Below are 16,683 nucleotides of genomic sequence, written 5' to 3'. Positions count from 1 at the left end.
CAGAGGGAGCCTGGAGGCACAGGTGAGGGGGCCACATCGTGGGATGTACGCCGAACCTTGGTGGAAGAGTTGGGGTTGGGAGCATCCCAGTATAGGAACAGGAGCAGGGGACACTCCAGTTCACAAGCAGTTTCCTGTTGGCTTGACCTAAGAGCAGACTGTGTGTATAAGGACATCATGCCACTGAGGGATTTGAACTTGACCCTGAAAATTGTGGAACACCTTCCAGGGTCTGGTGGACAATCGATCGGATATCCAGTTTGGAAGGCTCCCTCTGATGGGGCCAAGGGTTGGACGCCTGAACTAAGTTATTTGCTGTCTCTGATTTCATTATCTTTTCTAAGATTGACGATAGTAGGGATGTCACTGATCTTTCTAAGCTCTAAGTGCTTTTCAGGGTTTTCCCCTTAGAATATAAAATTCTGCCAACAAAATTTTAAAATTCTGTATATCCCTCTTAAAAAAGAGCTTTTCTTCCTGTTTTCAACATAACACAGTGAGATCGGGAAGGCAGTTTCTTTGTGGAAGTTCATCATTTTCCCAGGAGAGCCTCCTTCAGTCCTGGTACCTGCCTGGCCCCAGGAGCACTTTGGGTTTTTGACCCCAGAGACAAAGTCTGCCGTGCATCTATGCCTTCTCATGTCATCCTTGTCAGAGTGGGACAGAGTTCTGCCTGGGACAGGGAGGAAGGAACATATATTGAGCACCAGCTGTATACCAAGCCCTGCACAAGTGTTGGTACACATCATTTCACAAGCGCTCTGCGATGTGGGCATCAGGAGCCCCATTTATCAGATGAAGAAACGGAACCCCCCAGGGGTTCAGGAGGACTCTTGGGTGATCCTGCCAGGGCTGGAGCCACCGGAGTTTGCATCTGACTGTATCTCTTCCCAGCCGTGTCCCCTTTGGTGGCAAGGGATGAACTGAGCCCTCCTCCCAGCACACCTTCCTACCAGAACACCCCCACTGTGGGAAGCCCTACGTGTAAAGCAGGTTTACCTGATGGTACACAGAAACCTGAGTGAACCCAAAAGTTTGACAACGGCTGACTCTTTACTCACTTGTTGCTGCATTCAGTTAAACCTCGTAAGCAATAGTTCAAATCCGTTTTAATACATCTCTATCACAGACAGGGAACTGAAGCTCACTTCTCCATAAAAAAGCCTCCGTTTCCTTTTCTGTTCCACGGGGGTCTTGCTAATACCCATCTCACAGGTTCTGAGGCTTAAATTAAATGTTACTATTTGTAGGAAATTTCCTGGTGGTCCAGTGGTTAGGACTCTGCACTCTTACTGCCGAGGACCCAGGTTCAATTCCTGGTCGGGGAACTAAGATCCTGCAAGCTGTGTGGCACAGCAAAAAAATAAAAATAAAAAAGGTACTATTTGTAAAGCAATTAGAAATGTCAAACGTAGTAAGTGTTAAATAAAACTGCATGGATATTTTTGGTATGTGATGCAGAGTGCATGGTATTGTGATCGAGTGTTGGAGTCCTGGCTCTGTTATTTATTGGCTGAGTGACCTTGGACAAATCGCTTCACCTCTCAGCCTCAGTTTCCTCATCCATACAATGGGGATGCTCACAGTTCCTAGCTCACTGAGAGTGAATGAAACCTCCTGGGCAGGCGCTTGGCTGCTAATCGTTCAGTGTTGACTCAATGATCATCATTTACAGAAGCTTGTAGGAGAATGGAGGAGGATTCCAGTCCTTGCGTTTAGTTAGTTGGCTGGTTGATGGGTTCCCTTGATTCACGCAGCGGTGGCAGCTTCTGGCTGCGCACCCCACCGGCCCTGCACCTGCGCGCTGACCCCTCGCCGGTCCTCACCTCCCCGAACTGTAGCCTGAGCCCAAGGTGTGTGCCTTGCCCCGCTAACGTGTTTGGGGTGGTTTCCGAAGGCTATGGGAGGAGCCTATGTGAACACTGCTGGAAAAGTTTGAAGCCTCTTAAGTGGGTACTTTGGGTTTCTAACTTCATGTCAGCCGCTGGGTCAAAGGTATGTCCTATTACTTCTGCTGCTACTCCTCCTCTTACTGCTACGACTGCTGTTACTACTGCTACCACTAGCACCATCACCATCATCACCTCACAATTTTTGGGTTCAAGTCCAGGTTCTATAACTTTGTAGCTGCATGATCCAGGGAAGTCAGGTCACCGCTCTGAGCCTCAGTTTCTGCATCTCTAAAATGGGACAGGAACACCTCCGCCTTGCAGGATTACATAAGATAATACGTGTAAAATGCCTGCCACAGATGTTCAATGAATGGCACTTATTACTATTTTCATTTATTATGATGCTATGGCCTGCCAGGGGCTCCTGAGGGGCAACCCAGCCCCTAATGCAGTTGAATCATAGCGTGTTCACTTACCGCTTGTTTTGAAAGATACGGCAACACATCCACAGGAAACCCCCAGAAAGCATCGTGCAACCTGGCTACGATTCCTCGCTCTGCCCTAATGCACTGTGTGACTCTGGGCAAGTGCCTTCTCCCCTCTGGGCCTCACCTATAAAATTTCCCCATCTATAAAATCAGGAGATTGGACAGTTCAAAGCTCCCTCCCAGCTCTGTGGATCTACAATGAACTGTCACTGCAACCAGTTCCTGGTTTGTATTCATAATCCGAGGGAAATCAACACTCCATCCACGAGCGGGCACATCGGTTTCTCCTTGTGACATCTAATGGGACCACACGTGCAATGTACTTAGCACAGGGCCTGGCACCTAGAGGGTGCTTGATAAAGGGCAGCTATGATGATGAGAACACTTAATCTGTTCTCGACCGAGCCCAGAGAGGAGTGCCTGGAAGGCGAGTCATTCAGCTCCTGTTTGCTGAGCACCTACTATATGGGAGTCCACAACGGGCTCAGGGTACACGGGAAGAGATTTAGATAGGGGAGGGCAGGGAGAGCTCCTCTGAGGAGGTGACATTTGAGCTGAGATTTGAAGTGGGGGGAAGCCCACCATGAAAAGAGGCTGATACAGCTGGTGCAAAGGCCCTGAGGCAGGAGAGAGAGCACCATGTTTTAAGGACAGAGCGAAACCAACGTGTCTGGAGCCTGGTGATCAAGGCAGGGGGACAGTGAGGAAAGAACCTAGTGGTGCCGAGGCCAGTGTGAGTTTGATTTTTATTTCAGAGCAGGGGAAGTCATAAGCCTCTGTGAGTAGAGGGTGACAAAACCAATTCTCAGTATAAAAAGCTCTTAGGATCTTAACGGGTCCGGCTGCTCCCTCCCTTGCCCCAACCTCTGCCTCTTCCTGGCTGGGGGGATGGTGGGGTGGGGCAGGTTCCAGGCCTCTGTGAAAGTCATGGGCCTCTCAGGAAAGTGTTCATTCCCCACCTACACACAATTTCAGTCACCTCCCCAGGGGCCTCACGGGTCCCCAGTAGCCTCCCCAGGGACCCCAGCTGGGAAGCCCGGAATTGCTCAAACCCCGCTGGCACCAAGTCTCCCCGCCATCTCTAGGCCACAGCTCCAGATGAAGGCTAACTCTGAAATGCCCGTGGCCAGCTGTGGCTCGGCCACACCCATAGGCCGTCAGGCCTGCTGCCCAGCGGACTGGAATCACAGCCAGTGGCTGAGGGCTGTGAGTGGCTGTTCCCATGGCAATGGATGTCTGAGGGAAAGGGCTTCCTTCCCACCTGGCCTCAGGTTTCTGCCCCAGGGAGAATTCCAGAAGAGCCTCATTGAAGGTTCCTGGCAGGGCGGGGCCTTCGGTCTCTGGGACAAAGCCAGCTCTTTGTAGGACCGAGGTGGACAAACCAGCTGATTGTCCCCAGTCTCTTGGTATCCTGTCCTCGTTGCTTCTAGGTAAATGTGGGGGGATGTGATCTCATGGGGGGCCTGCTGTCCATTGGGGCAGCCTCCCAGAGGAAGACCATCGACCCTGCACCCTCCCGGCTGTGTGACCTTGGGCATGTTCCCTCACCTCTCTGAGTGTGTTCCTCTCCTGTAGCTGGGACGGATTGGTGAGGATCAAGCCCTGGGCAGCACTTGGCACACAGCGGGGCTGCGTAAATGCACACAGGCCAGTCCTGATATTTCCCTACCCTCGTCCCCGGTTGTTTCTGCTCCCCGGCGTGACTTGAGCCCATCCCTGGCACTCAGAGAAAGAGCAAAAAGGCCACCCAGAGTTTCTCACCCCCACAACCCCATACTCCCCGATCTCACCCAGGTGGATGTGAGCAGGGCTTCCCACGTCAGAGGTGAGGGGACTGTGCCAGGTGGCTGCTAGAGGGACTGGAGAGTGTCGTTTGAATTCAGAGGGTCCTGGGTTCAGATCCTGACTGCATCACCAGCAGGTACCTGAGGCAAAGGGCTTTCACTGTGCAGAGCCTCAGTTTGTCCATCTGCGTAAAGGGCTGTAGAAGACCCACCCCTCTGAGGGCTGTAGGGATGAGGGGATGAGGTGGCTGGGGTCTGCAGGAATCCAGCCCCACGTGGTGGTTTTGCCTGCATCCCTAACTCTGAGAACCACTCTAGGCTCCCAGGAACCCAGACACCAACTCTTCCCCTAAGCCAGGCTCTGGAGCTGTGAGGCCACCATCTGGGATAAGGGGTGACCAGGGGAGAGAAGGAGGGGAGAGGGGAGAGGGCAGAGGCAGAACAGCATGGGGTGCGGGGACAGAGAGGAAAGAAGTTTCTGCCTGGGAGTGTGGGGGAGAGCCATGCCAGGGATGCCTGCTGTCTGCTGGACTCAGTAGTTCTCATCTGTAAAATGGAGACACTAATGCCACCCTCAGAAGATGCAGGAAGGACGATGCATAAAGGAGAGCGCTGGGTAAACATGAGAGCACTCAGAGGGGGATGTTAGTCTTGGTGGGGGAAGCACAGTGCCCTCACAGGACTAGTTACTGAGTGTTACTAGGTCCCGGTTTGCCCGGCCCTCACAACGACGATCGTGTTTAATCTTCCCAGCCATGCGAGGTAGGGGTGGTTGCTATGCCCATGTTATAGATGAAGAAGTGCAGCTCAGAGAAGCAAGGACACCTGCCCGAGGTCACACAGCTTAGAAATACGGTACAGTCACACCCAGATCCTTTTGACTCCAGAGATCACGTTCTTCTTTATTTTAAATCTTTTGTAACAGCTCTATTGAAATACAGTTCACATACCATGCAATACACTCATCTGAAGTGAACTATTCAGTGGTTTTTAGTATATTCACAGATAGCTGCAGTTCTTCCCCCAGCCAATTTTAGAACATTTTCATCATCCTAAAAAGAAACCCCATACCCTTTAGCCATCACTGCTCCAAGCCTCTTCAGCCCCAGGCAAACACTACTTTACTCTCTGTCTCTATGGATTTGCCTCTTCTGGACATTTCCATTATAAATGGAATCATACAGTATATGACTTTTGGTGTCTAGCTTTTTTCTTTTTTCCTTTTTTTTTAAATAAATTTATTTCTTTATTAATTTATTGGCTATATTGGGTCTTTGTTGCTTCATGCGGACTTTCTGTAGTTGCAGCGAGCGGGGGCTACTCTTTGTTGCGGTGCTTGGGCTTCTCATTGTGGTGGCTTCTCGTGTTGCGGAGCATGAGCTCTAGGTGCATGGACTTCAGTAGTTGTGGCTTGTGGGCTCTAGAGCGCAGGCTCAGTAGTTGTGGCGCACGGGCTTAGTTGCTCCGTGGCATGTGGGATCTTCCCAGAGCAGGACTCGAACCTGTGTCCCCTGCATTGGCAGGCGGATTCTTAACCACTGTGCCACCAGGGAAGTCCCTGTCTGGCTTTTTTCACTCAGCTTAATGTTTTCAAGGTCCATCCACAGTATGTCAGGCGTGAACACTTCTTTGTTATTTTTTTGGTGGCACAATATGACTTGCGGGATCTTAGTTCCCCAACCAGGGATCAAACCTGGGCCCTCGGCAGTGGACTCGCAGAGTCCTAACCACTGGACCACCAGGGAATTACTTCATTGTTTTTATTGTCAAATAATATTCCACAGTATAGATATACCACATTTCATTTATCCGTTCATCACCTGAGTTGTTTCTATTTTGTCTAGTGTGACTAGTGCTGCTGTGAACATTTGTATACCAGTTTTTGGGGTTTTTTTTTTTGTATTCATGTGTTTTCATTTCTCTTGGCTGTGTCCCTAGGAGTGGAATTGCTGAGTCATGTGGTAACTCTATATTTAACGTTTGAGGAACTGCCAAACTTTCCACTGTGGCTGTGCCATGTTACATTCCCACCAGCAGTGTGTGGGGGTCCCAGCTTCTCCACAGCCATGCTAACGTCTGTCTTATTCTCATCGACTCTGCTACACTAGAGTCTGCCAGGCTTGGGTTCAAATGCTGCCAGCTGTAGGATCTCAGGCACGTGGGCTCTCTGTGTCCTTTTATAGAAAATGGCATAGGGATCCCTCCCTTCCTGGCTGTCAGGAGGTGAACTGGCAGCATCAGGGCTATGCTAACTGTAAAGTGAGGTGCACATGTGTTGTCTTTATAACCGGGGTGCGGGCAGATGCACCAGGTATAAGGTCCCTGGGCTGGGGACCCATCTGGCTCACGACCTCTCCCCAGTGCCTGGCACTGATTCTGGCATACAGTAGGCGCTTGATAAGTGCAGACCCTCGGTGCTGCCCAGGAACCTCCCTTAGTGGAAGTGGCCATGCCTCCGCTGGGGACTCTGGGACCCATGTGGGACAAGGTGCTGAGCCCGCCTGTAGCCTCTACGGGACTCGCCACTCGTTTTGAGGGCTTTGAAAGTTTTTCCTTCCCTAAGAGGAAAAGTTCTTTCCGTTGAGTGTCTCTTGTCCTTCCAAGGCAGAGGCTGGAGAGTTTCACCCGTGACAGAAATGGCGAAATAATGGCAATCACCTCCTAGCAGTGGCCCTTGTTCATATTTAGTTAAACCAGCGAGTGTTTGCTGGGGGCCCCGAGCACCTCACTTTTTGTTTCTACTCCCCCCTTCCCTGCAAGGCAGGACTGCATGCTTTCAATCAGCCAGTATTTTCTCCCCAGTTTTTCCTTTATTGTGGTAAAATACACAGAGCAAAATGTGCCATCTTGAGCCATTTGTGAATGGACAGCTCAGTGGCTTGAAGGACATTCACACTGTTGTGCAACCATCACCACCATCCCTTTCTAGTGCTCCTGTCATCTTGCAAAACTGAAAGTTTGTACCCATTGAACTGTAACTCTATTCCCCTCTCCCTCCAGCTCTATCAACTAGTATTTTTTTTAATAATTAAAAAAAATTACTTGGCTGCACTGGGTTTCAGTCTTTGTTGCAGTGTGAGGGATCTTTAGTTGCGGCATGCAGGATCTTTTAGTTGTGGCATGCGGGCTCTTAGTTGCAGCATGTATATGGGATCTAGCTCCCTGACCAGGGATCAAAACCGGGGCCCCTGGATTGGGAGCTCAGAGTCTTAACCGCTAGACCTCCAGGGAAGGCTCAGTCAACCAATATTTTAAAAGCACCTACTAAGTGCCAAGGGGCTGGTCCTGCAGCTGCAAATGAGACAGACACGGTCCTTGCCGCATGGGAACTGATACCCATTTTTCAGATGAGAAGACTGAGGCACTGAGAGGGAGAGGCTTTTGCTCACAGCTCCCATCTAATCAGCAGCAAAACAGAGTTTGAAACCACAACTGGCACAGGGGCCAAGCTGAGTCACTTCTTTGTATAGGGCCTCAGTTGCCCAGTCTGTGAAATGGGGTTCATGAGGGAGTTGGGTTAACCATACAGATGCCGAGGGTTCATGCCTCTTCCCCCCACTTGGCAGAAAAGCAAACACCATCCCAACCCTATCTTCTCTCATCCCCGCCATCACCCTCCCACTAACCTGAATTATCCCTCTCATTTTCTTTTCATTTGAGAAGGGCCCTTCTGCAGGAATGGACTCCAGACTAGTTACGCCCATGACTCCTGTGCTTCCCAACCTGGCCCTGGCCCCGCCCCAGCCCCAGCCTGGAAGGCCCCCAAGAGATGGGCTTTCCATCAGGGAGGTATGAGGGGCCCCCTGTTTACATTCCTCACTGCCAGAGAGCTGCCTGTCTGCTCTGTTTAAGATCCTGGAAACCCAGAGGGAGACGTTTCTTTTCCCCATCCCCTCATGGAGGGAGCTTTGTAGAGGTCACACTACCTTCCAAGCCTCAGTTTCCCATCTGTAAAATGGGCATAGCAATCCCTACCTCACAGCCTGGTGGAAGAAAGTTTACTTGACACCACCCCCAACCCCTTGCTCAGTGAGTCCATTATTAAGGTTTCTTTTTTGGTAAATGTTTCACACTGGTGGTTTGAATTTTATTTTATTTTTTGTTTGTTTGTTTTGGCCACATGGCATGTGGGATTTAGTTCCCCGACCAGGAACTGAACCCATGTCCCCTTGCAGTGGAAGCGCAGAGTCTTAACCACTGGACCACCAGGGAAGTCCTTTCACTGGTGGTTTGAACACATCGCTTCCATTAAGGTTCTCTGTCTCCAGCAATTCTGAAATTCCACTTTCTAGCTGCTGAACCAACACTCCATGGGAGCTATTTCTACTTGCAAGCTGAGGAGGAAGGACCTATCCCACTGTCTTCACAGTGGGGGAGTCAGCTCAGTTTAGTAAAAACAGTAACAATAAAAAGGGCTAAGAGTGCTCCTTGGGCTCTGCACAGACCTGGTCGTCCCAGCATCTTCACTGTGACATGAGTTGGGGACATATCTACACCCCACTCTACAGAGGGGACACTGAGGCACAAAGAAGGGACCGGCTGCTCAGTTGGTGAGTCATATAGCCAGGGCTTGGGCTCAGGGAGTCTGGCTCGAGGCTTCCAACCAGTCCTGGGAGAAGTGAGCTGCCCATCCCATGGAGGTGTTCAAGTGTCTGGGGCAGAAGGTGAGACTGCGTGGTGGGGCTCACCTTCGCCATCCGATTAAAAAAAAAAAAAAAGCACCCGTTGATCTCCTCCTCAGTGCCAGGCTCCGTGCTATGCGCTGGGTAAAGAGGTGAAGTTAAAAGGAGCTCACATTGATTTAGTCCTGGACCTGCCCTGTCTGTAACACAGGTGCCTCCCCTACTGGACGTGGAGCTACCTGGGGGCCAGGGCCTACCGCAGACCTGTCTCTGAATTGTCTGCCGAATGAATGAATGAGGGAAAGCGTGGAGAAATCAGCGAGATGCCCATTAACGGAGGAGGAAGCCGTCCCAGGCTGGCCAAGTCAGGAGCCCGTGATCTCAGGATTGCGGCCAGAGCCCCCTCCACGGAGCGCCTGCCCCTCCACCGGGGATCATGACGCCCACTTTCCAGGTGAGGAAACTGAGGGCCCGCCTCCGCCCCCCGCAGGGGCGCCGATCCCGGGGCGGGGTGGGCGGGGTGCAGCCCGGGGGCGGCGCGCGCGGTGGAACCTGAGCCCGGAGAGGAGGGACGCGGCTGCGGCGGCGGCGGCGGCGGCGGCGGGCGGGCGCGGGGCCGGCTGTCGGGATTCAGGAAGCGCCGCGCTCCTGGCCGCCGGCGCAGAGCCCTCCCGGAGGTGAGTGGGGCCTGGGCCTTCGCGGCGGGGACCCCGGGAGGGACGGCTCAGCCGGGGACCCCGCGCGCCCCTGGGCACATCTTGGAGGCTGCCGAGTGCCGGCCTGGGGCGCGGGAGGCGCGAGACCTTCGGGGGGCCCTTGGGCCGGGCACCATCTCTCTAGGCTTCGGTTTGGTTACCTGCGAAGTGGGCGCCAACGTGGGCACGGGGGACACAGGTCTCTGGGAGGGAGGTACCGGGTCCCTCGGATCCAAGCCCAGGAACCAAATGCAGGAGGCCTTACAGCCCACCTCCGGGTCACCTCGTTTCTGGAGGGCTTGGAAGAGGGAGTTGGGGGCCTGAGGTTTGCCTCCACCTTTGGAGGGAATTGGGAATCTGGAACTTCCAAAGGCCACTTCTTAGAGTCCCAGAGAGATGGCTCTTCCCCTCAAGAGGCAGAAAAACCTTTAACCTCCCTCCAGCTCTGCCCTGGAGACTCCTGGGAGGTCTCTGAGGACAGGGAGAGACGTCTCACCCTCCCCGCAAGCCTGGTGATTCCAGCCACAGACACTCCCACCTGGCCCAGCCCCAGCCAGCTTCTCCATCTGTCCTCCCCATTTTGCAGATGAGGAAACTGAGGCTCAGGTCAGGGATGTAGCCAAGTGGAATTTAAAGCCAGGGCTGTCCGGCTTCAACATCCTCCCAGCTTGGTGCCCAGGGGGTGTCTTGGAAGTTACCGGGCAGGGGGTGGGCTTACGGCTGCTGAGTGTCTAAAACAACAGCTTGTGCTGGGGGTGTGGGTTGGGGGCGTGATGTGTGTGAGCTTGGATCTGGGACGCTAAGACCCACTGGAGGGTTTAAACTTTGCCACTGTATCTCTGGGGTGAGGACAGGGGGGTAACTTGGTGAAGAGGTGGCCTCTTTGGAGAGGTCAGGTACAACCATCTGTGAGGTTAAAAGTGGGGCCTGTGTGGGCCCGAACCCCACTCTGCCACCCCACTACTGTGTGACCTTGGGCTGCTCCCTTAGCTATCTGAGGGACAGCAAGTGGGGGTGGGCTGAGGGTGACCCCCAGGGCAGGGGTGAGGACGGCCGACCTGTGAGGGCCCCACGCCGTGCCTGGAGCCCCCCCGTTATTATGCCTGGAGCCCCAAACATATCTAAATGGAAGGGGGTGAAAAAAGGTAATTGGCCATTTCCACATTTCTCTAGGTCATTCTATGTGAATAATGATGGGAACCAGAAAGGCGGGGGACCCCTTTTCCCACCTTTATTGATAAATTGGAGGGGGAGGGCCTCCCAAGACAAATGGCAGATGGCGGTCATGGGCCAGTCAGGTTCACGTTTGTGAAAGCAGGGTTTGAAGTGGAGTTTTTCCCAGGTTTAGGGAATAGGCATCTGAGGACAAAACATGCGCTAGAGCTCCCGTGAAGAAGCCTGGGATTCCCCAAGCTAAATCCAGACAAGACGCCTTCTATCCCGGCCAGGGCTGTGGGCACCCCTCCCTCCCACCTCATCAGGTGTGAGCTGGGCCTCAGCCATCTCCTCCTTTGTCCATCCAACCCCACTGGAAAGCCTCCCTGTGCCAGTCCTGGGCTGGGCACTGAGGCATCTCGGACCCCAGCCTAGCCCCAGCCCGAGGGGCGTGAACTGAGTGGTCCAGGAGAGCTGGCGAGATGGGAGGAAGGGCTGCCCCCTCCCCCACGGCTACCTCCCTGACCCTGGCATTGCCCCTCGTGCCAGCTGTGGCCTCCAGTAGGCAGCACCCACACCGCACCTGAGAGCGCCCAGCAAGGGAGCACTGTGGTGGATGCTGGGACGTGCGTGCCGCCAATGAATGGGGGCCAGGAGAGCGCGCCGTGGTGGCCATGCCACCCCAGTAGCCGGGATGGCTTGATCAAGGTGGCGCCTGAGCTCACCTGGAGGAATAAATGCAGATGCTGGGCGGGAGGGTTTTTAGGTAAAGCCCTGACTTCTACCTGTCACCAGGTGGTAAAACTAGGGTTTGGAGAGCTGAGAAATTGTCCCGTTTGTCTGGAGTGTGTGACGGGAACAGGAAGGACAAGGGATCAGACAGGCAGGGGCTAGGTCAGACCCAGAAGCCCTACCAGTCAGGCTGGGAGGGACATGCCGGATGTGTGGTCTGGAAAGGTCCACAGAGTCGGGGCCAGGCGGGGAGGCTGGTCCCCAGGTGGGGGACGTCATCCAGGCCAGAGGTGTGAGGTGCCAGGTAGGGACTGGCAGGGGCAGCTGGAAGGTGCAGGAGGGAGAGAACCACACAAGCCTTGGCCGCACTGTGCCTGCACGCGGTGCTCAGTAAACCGCTGCTGCACGGTTGAGTGACTGAACATGTCCTTTTGAGAGGGCCGGAGTCCTTTGAGGTCCTTCGTGTGTTCCCGGGAGGGCGGGGGCCACATGGAGCTGGTGGCTCTCCCCATCCCAGGCCCCTAGCCTGCTGTCTACCTCAGTTTCACCCCTTTGACTCCGGGAAAGACACTCCAGGCCCCTCCCCAATTCACGGGGACCCAGGGACCAGCTCCTCTTCTTGTCACACACACGATCTGTGGAGCCAAGGGAACGTTTCATGCCGGCAAGCCCTCTGGAATGCTCCGTGTCGCCAAGCTGGGGCGGAATTCACCTGTTAAAGATTAATTCACATCTCTTGAGATGCTTGTGGTCCCGGGCCCCGCAGCTGCCGCTCTGAACTCTGGGTGCAAGGTTCTGTCTGGCTTCAGCCAAGCGTGGGCTGCATTAGTGGTCATTTATGATGGTAGCGAGCATTTATTGAGCACTTACTGTGTGCCAGGCACTGAGCCCAACACTCAGTACAGTTGGATGCAAAGCTAGGATCGTACCCATTTTTGAGAGGGAAGAACTGAGGTCAGGATGGTGAAGTTGCTTGCCCAGCTGGGAAGGGCCAGAGCTGGGATCTGAACTCCATTTCTCTGATTCTAAAATCCATGCCCTTAACTTCCAAGGAGGACTGTCCCCATTTGTCTGGGTCTGGGGTCCAGGGAAGATAGTCTTCAGTTTGGAGATAACCTCAATTGTTCAGACAGGCCTGGGCTTAAATCCTATGCCTGCTGCCTTCTCAGCAGGGGAGCTTGGGCAAGTCACCTCATCTTTCTGAGCCTTGGTTTCCTCATCTGTCAAATGAGGCTGTTAAGTCCTTTCTCTGCAAGGATAGTCCAGAGCACATGGATGAGGCTCCAAGCAGCATCTTCTTCCTCATCCTGTCCCCCGGCCCGTCCAGGGCGCATTTTTTTCCAGCTCAGCTCTCTGAGAGCCCCTCCGTGCCAGGAAAGTGGGTGGAAGGTAGTAGGGGCAAAGTTAGACTTGCGCTGGGACGGGGGTGCTGCCTTTTCAGCTATGAAATATTTACGGGCGTTGACTTAGCGCCAGGACCATCAGAGTTTCCTTCTTCCCTGATGTGGTGCTTAAAAACAGGGCCAGAGCCTGGCTACCTGGTTCAAATCCCAGCGCTCAGTAAGTTCCCTCACTCCTTGGGCCTCAGTTTCCTCATCTGTAAAATGGGATAATGATAGCACCTGCTTCGTGGGGTGGTTGTGGACAGTCTCCAGAGCAACACGGACTGTTGGATGTGTAACCACCGTCTGTTGCCTGACAGTCACCTAGATGGTGTCACAGCATCACCCCCACTGGAGGTGGGCAGGGCAGGAATGCTGAGTCCCATTTTACAGCTGAGGAAACTGAGGCTCAGAGAGAGAAGTAATTTTCCTAGAGATGCCCTACTGGCTTGTGGAAGAGCTGGGCCTGAAAGCCAGATCCCAGTGACTCTGGACCCTTTGGGTCCCTGAAAAGCCCAGTGGCTGGCTCAGCTTCCTTCCTGGAAAGCCACTTGGACTCTCCCCTCTTGGAGTCTGACCCACCTCTGTTCACATCCCTGCTTGGCCACTTGCTGCTGTGTGACTTCAGGAAATGGCTTCACCTCTCTGTTCCTGGGGCTGCCACCTGGGGTTTGCTGGAGGTCAAAGCTCTGCCCACTGAGGGGGATTGGGTTATTCTGGCTGCCACTCCGGCCCTGGCCTGGACTCCCCCTGCCTTGGGTGCCTGTGGGTCCCCGTGAGCAGTCACCCCGGATGAGCAGAAATGAGGAAGGGGGCCAGACCCTCACTTTCACCGTGACTCTGACTTCCTTCCCACCTCCGAGCCCCTCCCTGGTCATTGGCTACCCCTTTCTGCCCCAAGCCCTACCCACTGCTGGCTGTGTGACCTCATGCGGGTCACCCCATGTCGCTGAGCATATTTCCTCAATCGTAAGGGATGGTCACAGACACCACGCCAGGGGCACAGGAGGCCCTCACAGGTCTGCTCCAGATGAGGTCAGAGGGCGGGAAAGGCTATGGAAGGAGGTGGTGGCATGGGGGCAGACAGGAGGGCCATTGACCAGATGGGAATACGCTTATTTTTCTTCGGGTGGTGAGTAACAGCCGCCCCTCCTGCCCCTGCCCTGCCTGCCCGATGCACAAAGAGCTCCTCAGTCTCACTGGACCTGTTTTTCCCTGAGGGTGGAGTGGCCTGGCTTCCACCCGGCTGACCGGGGGGGGCTGGCAACCTTCTGGGACAGCTCGTCAAGGGTGTGTGTGGGGCGGCTACTTCCACCATGTGTCCCCGATGGGCCCCACAGGCTCAGGGGGACCCCGGTGGGCAAGGGGCCAACTGACCTCAGGCAGGGACCCATCCACCCGGCTCACCCCTGTCTCTGTGCCCCTTGGCAGAGAGGAGGGGCTCAGGAATACCTGTGGACAGAGCGAACGGTGCCGGGAGGAATGAGCAACTGGACAGACAGATGGCTCAGCAAGGTGGGGCATCCAGAGAACCCACCTGCTCAGATTCAGACTTGGGCTTGGGCAGGTGTCCTGGCCTCGCTGAGCCTCAGTTTCCGCATCTGCAAAATGGACGTATGATAGCTGTTGCCCTCGTGCGGGGCACGTTGAACCTCATAGGTCAGAGAGCCCAGCACACAGTAGGTGCTCAATAAATGATGTTAAATGACGGGAGGGAGGAGGTTAGCTAACTGGGTAGAGGTTCAACTGTGGAGATCTCTGCCCCGTGGAGAATGACTTAGCTGTCTGTGACTCCATTCATTTATATCCATGCATTCATTCATTCATTTGTGCATTCATTCAGCAAGTATATCTTGGGCAGCTACTATGTGCCAGGCCCTGTTCTAGGCACTGGGGAGTCACTGGTGACTGGAACAGAAGTCCGGGCTCTCCTGGAGCTTGTATCCGAGTTCCCATCATTTGGGGTCGCACTTGATGAGGCTCTGACACCCACAGAGACCAAGCAACCCAGCGGTGGGTGCTGTGATTAGTTCCCTTTTAGAAATGAGGAAACTGAGGTTCAGAGAGCCGATGTAATCCGCCTGGGGTCACGCGATTGAAACGTCAAGTCTTTTTGTGCTGGTCTGCCCCATGACTTCCAAGGGGCATGGCATTTAGAAGGATGACCCCACGGAGAGGGCTTCATAGACCCTGAAGGGATGAACTCAAATGGGCTTAAAAGCAGATGGTTGGAATCCTAATCATGTTCTCTTCCTTTTGAGTTGTGACCCCTGTTGGGTCTCTTGGTCTCTCCAAGCCTCAGTTTGCTCATCTGTGAAATGGGGATGAGAGGTAAATGAGAGAGTGCTCAGCACATGATGGACGATGGATAAACATTAGCCCCTCCCCTCCATTCTCCCTGGACATGGTTTATTCATCTGAGAATGCAAATGATGATATCTAACTTCTAGAGTTATGTTTTCGGATTAAAACAGTTAGAAGGTGCTGTGTGACATGTACCGATGGGAGGTTAGGCACTGCTAACGTGGGATTTCAGGCCTTACTCTCAGCCATAATTCCAAGCATTTAGCCAGAGACACAGCCTGCTGTTGGCGGAGACGGGTGGTGAGGTGGGCTGGGGCAGAGAGAGAGGCTCTCAAACTGATTTTCTCCTGCCTGGGGTTCCCTTCCTGGCTCCTGCCCGACCCATTTGTTCCACGGGTGTCTGCTCTCTTCTCTGACTTGGTCACCTCAGGACTTTGGCACGTGGGTATGAAGTGGAGGGGTGTGCATAGGTATGGGTGGGTGGCTGTCCTGTCTCCTCTGGGCCTCCGTCTCCCAGCAGGGAAATGGGGCAGTGATGGAAGAGAGATGGAAATGAGGAGGGGAGAAAACCCTTTCAGAAGGCAAGGTCTCTGAGCAGAGGCACGAGTCCTGGGCCGCGCCTCCCCAGCTGTAAATTGAGGGAATGTTCCCAATGAAAAGGCAGCTGCCGCTTGTTAACTTACTGGGCAGCAGCCACTGTCTTAAGCTCTTCAGTTATCAACTCAGTCAGTTCTCTTCCATTATCATTCAATCCTCACAACAGCCTTTTGGTGTAAGAACTATCATCTTATTTTTTAATTCAAAGCGTGAATGTAGAGTCCAGCCAGTAACTACAAAGCAAATATGGGTTCACCCCTCCCAGGTGGCAGTAATTATTTCCCCCATTTTACAGATGGGGAAACTGAGGCCCAGAGAGAGGTGACTTGCTCCCAATTGCCCTGCCAAGAAGTGGCAGGTGAGGAAGAGAGCATAGGTTGGGTAGTTTCTGAGGCCACAGAATCCTCTCTGCGGGGCAGGTAGGGGGTGGGGGTGGGGGGTGTCTGTGGCTGTGACTGTCCTCCAGGAGAGAAGCTGGGGCTAGGGAGAAGCGGCCTCCATCTTCCTGGGCTGGAGCTGGGTAGCATCACATTCTGAACAGGGCGGAGTTAGAGGGTGGAATCCGGGGCTGTGCTCTCATGGGAGGGGGTCAGGCAAGGGAAGAAGGCGCGGAGACTCCTGGGACAGGCACTTCATGTCCTTGAGCCCCTGCTGGCGCCAGCCCCTGTGCCGGACCCTTCCTGAACGTCTAACCTCACGACATTCCCGTGTGGCACCGAGGACACTGAAGCTCGGGGAGGGGAAGTGACTTGTCTGAGGTCACCAACGCTGGGAAGCGTTGTTGAGATGTAATTCACACGCAACTCACTCGTTCAACGTGTACAATTTAGTGGTTCTGTGGAGTGTTCAGAGTTATAGAGACTTCACCACTGTCTAGTTTCAGTACCTTTTCATCACCCCCAAAATGAACCCCATACCCGTTAGCAGTCACTGTCCCCACACTCTTCCCAGCCCCTGGCAGCCACTAATCTGCTTTCTGTTTCTATTGATGTGCCTGTTCTGCACATTTCATGTAAATGGAATCCTCTCACG

At 53.9% G+C, this 16,683-nt stretch overlaps 1 non-coding gene across 1 annotated transcript; it reads left to right on the top strand.

Moving 5' to 3' along the window:
• The first annotated feature begins 1,255 nt into the window (after positions 1–1,255).
• On the top strand, positions 1,256–1,328 carry TRNAK-CUU (transfer RNA lysine (anticodon CUU)). The gene has a single exon. It is a non-coding gene; the product is annotated as a tRNA-Lys (tRNA).
• The last annotated feature ends 15,355 nt before the right edge of the window (positions 1,329–16,683 follow it).

The sequence above is a fragment of the Hippopotamus amphibius genome, chromosome 8 (genome assembly GCF_030028045.1).
Source record: "Hippopotamus amphibius kiboko isolate mHipAmp2 chromosome 8, mHipAmp2.hap2, whole genome shotgun sequence".
NCBI lineage: Eukaryota > Metazoa > Chordata > Mammalia > Artiodactyla > Hippopotamidae > Hippopotamus > Hippopotamus amphibius.
This window is presented reverse-complemented; position numbering and strand designations above follow the sequence as displayed.